The sequence below is a fragment of the Anser brachyrhynchus genome (genome assembly GCF_964034855.1).
Source record: "Anser brachyrhynchus genome assembly, chromosome: 4".
In the NCBI taxonomy this organism is placed as follows: domain Eukaryota; kingdom Metazoa; phylum Chordata; class Aves; order Anseriformes; family Anatidae; genus Anser; species Anser brachyrhynchus.
In genome coordinates this window covers 70168662-70174661 of record NC_137698.1, presented here as the reverse complement: position 1 = coordinate 70174661, position 6000 = coordinate 70168662, and positions in this window count along the sequence as shown.

The following is a 6000-nucleotide window of genomic DNA, read 5'->3' as shown; positions in this document are numbered from 1 at the left end:
CCAGCTGTACCCACAGGTGTCAGAGAAAGAAGCGCCAGGCTACCCACCCGCGCCACATCGGCTGCCCTTGCTGTGATGTCCCTCATGACATTTCCTTACACAGCGTGGGCTCACTGCTCCAGGCTTCGGTGGCAGGCAAGAGGAGGGGCTGTCCTCCCAGAAGTGAACTGGAGATCTGCCTGCAGAAGGGCAGCTGCACAAACCTTAATTTTTTTTTCTTTTCCAGTGACAAATCAAGTTTTTTTGTTTGTTTGTTTTTCCAACACTGTCCCTATTTTAAAAAGAAGCCCCAGTGTAATTTCCATGCTAATCAGATGAAAGCTTGCAAAATACATTTCCTTCAAGATCTGGGGGCATGTACGAAGTTAAGTCCGGGTGACCTGTGCCTTTGTCGGTGACACACACCATTTACATCCACGCAAATGGAAACCTTGCCCATGCTGCAGGCGCATTCTTTGCTTTTCCCATGCTGCTCGCAGGGAGCTGGAAATGTTTGATGAGTGAAGTCTCAGCGATGCATTTCAGCAATAATTCATACGCTATATATAATTTAGGCACCCGCCGCAGTCCCCCCGTAACACAAGCTGTACGGCGTGTACACACAAGGCCAGGCGCTAGCTTTAAGGAGGCTCCAGGCACAATCTGCAGCAAGAATAAGTTTGATCTGTCTCCAATTTGCACCTGCCAGGTCATGAAGGGAGCTAATTGGATTAAAATATTGTAATTATCATTTCATTTACGTGCGGTAAAACCTTAGGGAAACATTTTAAATAGCAGAAAATTTCAGGATGTAGTCTCTGAAGTCTGCTTCTTAAAAACGTAATGCTCTCGCTTTGTCATTGCCTGAGACTTTTTTTTTTTTTTTCCCTAGGAAAAGGCGAGCTTGGTGAGGGATGTGTGTGTAACTGGTGTAGCACACACAACGCTGGTGGTTGGGTTTATCAGGGCTGCTTGGGCGTCTCTTATATCAGCAGTGACTGTACCCAGCTCTTAAAGAACTGGAACCAGGAGTGCAGAGGACAGCAAGGTGCAGGTCACTGGGGCCGAGAAGCACCACGTCTTCCAGGAGGACATCCACCAGGTCCACAGCAGCCCAGCGTGGCCTCTGGAACAGAGGGCAACAGGGGTGACATGGGATGTCTGTGCTGGTGGCTGTCACTAAAGGGCAGGGAAACGACACACACATGGCGCTGGGCACTCACGGGGCTGATTTCAGAAACTGGTGTAGCAGAACGCAAGACAGGCCAAAAATAACCCAAAGTCTCCTCACACCTAGCGGGTGCTCTGTAGGGGAGGTAACTCACTTTGTGCAGAGCTGAGGACGTATTTGTCGGTCTTACAAGCCAAGCCTTGGCCTTCCCAAGTCCTGTATTGGTTGAAGACCTCAGCCTGGATCAGGTGTGGAGCCTGGATCAGGTGTGGAGCAACTCCTATTAGCTGAGTGCTCAACAACAAGGCCCATGCCAGAAATTGTCTAATTAACTTCTGTATTCCTTCTGTGACACAGAGTTAAGAATAAAGTCTCATCCACGATGAAAGATAACATACAACATCGCCATGCTCTAGTTTTCACAAAAGCCTTCAGGTCTTCTCAGGTCTCCCGTGGAGCTGGCATGGAGCTGCTGACCCAGAACGACTTCAAGCCTCATTGCGTGGCCAGGCCTAAGTGCGGGGACACGTTGTGTGCTCACCGAGAGCAGGAAGGTGGCAACAGGAGAGCAAATATCCTCCTCACAGGAAACAAAACTCCATTTAGGGGACTGCATTAACCCCTCAGACGAGGACGCAAGGCTTTGAAAAGCCTGGTTTGCAATTCAGGCCCTGCTCCTGTCACTGGTGAAGCACAGGAGCACATGAGGGCAGCTCTGGCAGCTGCCTCAGCACTTTGCATGAGTTTTGGCAGCCTGGAGCCTGCCGTTGACACACTTACCTGATCCCAAGGTTACGGTTTCTTTTTTTGGAGCAGCCAACTCAATGCACAATACATGGATCTGATGTTCAAAGGGTGGGCACCCCACCCAGTCTGGAAGCTGGAGACTTTAAGACATGTCCCATTAGACAGGCAGAAATCAATGCCTGCTCGGCCATTAGTCATCTGGGAAACCTCCACCTCGTGAGTCAGCCCAGGAGCCTGGCATACCTGGCAAGCTGCAAGGGAAGCTCAGTTTGTTTGCTTCCACCCCCCCTACGTGTCTGACTCGAGTGGCACAGGCAGCAGGCAGCCTCCTTGGGAAACGGCTTGGCAGGGAACACGACGCGAAATCAATTTCTGGTCTCTCCGAGTCACATCTAAGTTGTCTAAAGAATATTTGGCTGTCAATTTCCATCTCCCCGGAAACAGAGCAAACGAAGAAGCAAGTCTCACAGAAGCAAGCTACTCAATGATCTTCTGTTAAGTGCACAAAACCGAGGAAAAGGGAAAAAAATAGAATCTAAAAAGTAGGATTTGCCATCTACACAGTTTTGGCTAGTTCCCTGAGCTTCAAGTCAGCCACATATGCTACGTGTAGAGGTGTTTCAGGGTTGTGTCTGTTTAGCATTGACTTTGCTTGCCTTAGCCAAACAGCGTGCAAGAAACTCAGCCTTCCCAGGCTTAAGTCGCTAACACACCTGTGCATGCAGTCAGAGCATCCTCCGTGGGGCTGGAGCATCCACACGAGAGCAATCATTTTATATCCCTGCCAATTCTACGTCCTGCTTGGGCTACAGACACACATTGGAGATTTCAAGCCTCCACACTGGAATGGTGTTGATACAAAATTGACTTTGCTACAAAAGACGAAGCAGGTCAATGGAAGTAAAGCTTTCAGCACTCACTTGCTGAAGTCATGCTAAACATGGTTTGTAACCATCGCGTTTCTGTGAAACAAGGGATTTAACCTTTGCCTTTTAGAGAGGAGAGCAGCCCATCAGCACAACTTCTGCTTCAGTTTCCCTGAGACACAACAGCAAGCTTCCATCTCTATAGTGTGGTTGTCCAGCAGAGCTGCTTAGGTGAGCACCGAAGCTAAAACCAGCACACGAAGCCCTGAAAAGGCTGGGAAGCCCAACACCTCTCCCAGCTCAGCTCAGCATCGCCGTGTTGGGCCACCCTGCAGCACAGCTGGCTGGGAACCACCATACAACTGTCTCCCCCTGATGGTGGATGGCTGCACAGCCAAAACCTGGCTGTTATTGCTGAGATAATGACAAACACGGAGTGGGGGGGTTGGCAGGCAGCTCTACAGGGCACCTGGTCCAACGTCCCTGCTCAAATAGGGCCACCCAGAGCAGGGTGCCCAGGAGCTCGCCCAGGTAACTTCTGAAGCTCTGCAAGGGGTTCTTCTCTGGTGGTGTTCGTGGTCTCCTGGGCATCGCATTCAGAAGGACCCAATTTTAAGCTCTTAGCTGAGTTTTAAGCCACTGTTTCCACCACTGGGCTGTGGGGGTCTCTGTGGCCCTACCGGGATCAGGAACCATTTATTCGGCAGACGTGCAGGTGGTGGTCACAGCTCTGTGCATGTTGCTTTGCTTCATCAATGACACAGACTTAGTGCTGTGCTGGCTGCCGAGGGACACTTGAAAAACTCTCAAAGCACCATTAAGTGCTCGGTGCCATCCAGCAGTGCCATCCATAGCATTTACCTGGCACTAAGTCCTGCCCACCTCCTGTCCTTGGAGAGTACCGGGGACAACCCCAGCAGATGGCATCCCCAGGGAGGGACACCGGTGAGATGTGCCTTGCTCGGTGATGGGAAGGAGGAAGGAGCGGAAATGTGACTGGGATTTAAAAAGCTAATCCTTAACACAGGGAGGAAAACATGACCACTGGAGCAAGGCTCATCTCAGCCTCCGCCTGGGCATGCCCCAACTCTGAGCTGCATCGGGTGCTTGGTATTTCACAGGGACAGACCATCAAGAAGGAAAAGTCTGAAGTCTGATTAAAGGGCTGTAGCTGACCAACCCTGGGCCCCTGTGCTTCGGAAAGGGCACAGACCTGGTGAGACAGCCGCTGGCTGCCGCCCCACGGAGGACTCTCAGTGGTGCGCGCTGTCTGCCGAGCGCTGCGCAACGGCTCGCTCGAGGTTAAATCGGATTAAACTGTTACAGCTCCACTTTCCCACGTGTGGTTTAAATTTAAACGCTATAAATTTCATGGTGAGTTATTAAAGCCTTCTTGGCAAGGAGAACTCGGCTCCGAAGGAAGGAAAAAAAAGCAAACAAATGTTCTCCGAGTTCGCAAACCCATGGGGAGGCCTCGAGTCAAGGGGCCGGGGAGGTTTCCAAGGGGAGGGCAGGGAAGAGCCGAGGTGTTTCACAGCGTGAGCCCCACAGAGCTGCCAGCCGCTCGCCGGGTTTCGTGGTCATTGCTATGGTCCCACGCGTCCCGCCCGGTGCCACGGTGCTCCCGGAGCAGCAGCCGTGCCCTGTGCCCTGCGGCGCATCCGACGGGACGTCCTTGGCCGGACGCACGGAAATTTGGGGGATGCTCGTGAGCAGCAGTTAACAAACAAGCAGCACGGGAGGCCTCGGGAAGCCGTAATTCCGAGGAGGCCCGGCCTTTCGGTCTCAACATCCTTCGCGGCCGCCACACGGTGTCACACCAGCCCCGCCGCTGCCGCGCTCCGCCGCCAGCTGCTATTTTTAGGGACAAACCAGCCATTTCCAGCCCCAGAACGGGGTGAGGCGGTGGGGGTCCGGGGCACCGGGGTGGTGGCAGCAGGGAATGGGGAGAGGGGACGAGCGTGGGCTGTGTTTTGCCCTGGAGAGGTTAGGAACGGCAATGTTTGCCGCTGTTATCCCACCGGGGGAATTGCATCCTCCCCAAAGGGCCTCGCGCCGCAGCTCGGAGGCACTGCTGGGTTACGGGGCACTGGAGATTTTATTGACTTCTCACACGAGCAGCGATGCAGGAGCAGCACGGGGGTACCGAGGGCTCGGGGGCACTGGTGCAGGCACCAAACCCCGCAGCCACATTCAGGCCGGGCTAGCAAGGGGACAGCGGGGCCCCCAGTCCGCTGCGCAGCGGGGAAGCTCTGGGAGTGCCAGCAGCAGCAGGCGAAGCAGCTCCCAGCTGAAAGCACTGCCTCCTCCCCCGAGCTGCCGAGCCGCCCGAGGGGGAGAAATCATGATTCGGCTAAAGGACTTGGAAAGGATAGCTCTGCTGCCTTCTACGTATGAAACGCTTGCTTTGTTGGAAGACGACTTTGGGATGCGGTACCAGGGCTTGAAGGTACCAAAAGGCATGGGAGAACCTACAAAAAGCAGACCCAAACCCTGGAAGCTGCTGGGTGTGAGGTGAGGGCCGCAGGTCACAGCCCAGCATCGGGTCCATCGCTGACGGGGGTTAGGGGCTGAGGTGGGACAGGGGGAGTGTTAATGCCAAGACCTCCAGGCTGCAGCTCCCACACTGCAGCCATTACCTACGTCCTCCAACCCTGCATCCCCCTGCTGCCCAGCCCAGTCACTAGGAATGGATTTTAGGTTCCCCCAGTGTTTCAGGCATGCCGATACCACGCCAGAGAGCCTCTGCTCAGGCCCCCATGTGCTGTGCGTCGCCGTGATCGCAGCGAGTAACTGCTGAGACAGAGCTGCTCCTATGGACCTGGATGGAAGTGATGGAGATGGGAGCAGAACTGATCCTTCAGCGGCTGACCTTCACCATGCACCTGTGCCTGAAGCGTGCAGCAGGCCCGGAAAGCTTCCACAAGCCAAATGAAGGGCAGAGACTGCCTGGAGGATGGCAGCAGCCTGCCAAAGGGAATGGTGCCTACCACACAGCTATGGCTTTTAGAGGGTGGCAAGCAGAAGCTGGGACTTTTGAGCTGGAGACCAAAGCCTCCAGAGGCCTTCATTTATGTAGCAGAGAGCACTTCTTTTACAGTGGCTTAGACATTTCCCACAAGCTCTCCTCCCCACCAGGCATTTCTTTAGGTAAGGGTCCAGGTGACAGGCGCAGAGCGAAAGGTGCCCTCCCATGCAAGAGGAACAGGAACGTCTGGCTGAAGGTTAAGGGTGAGC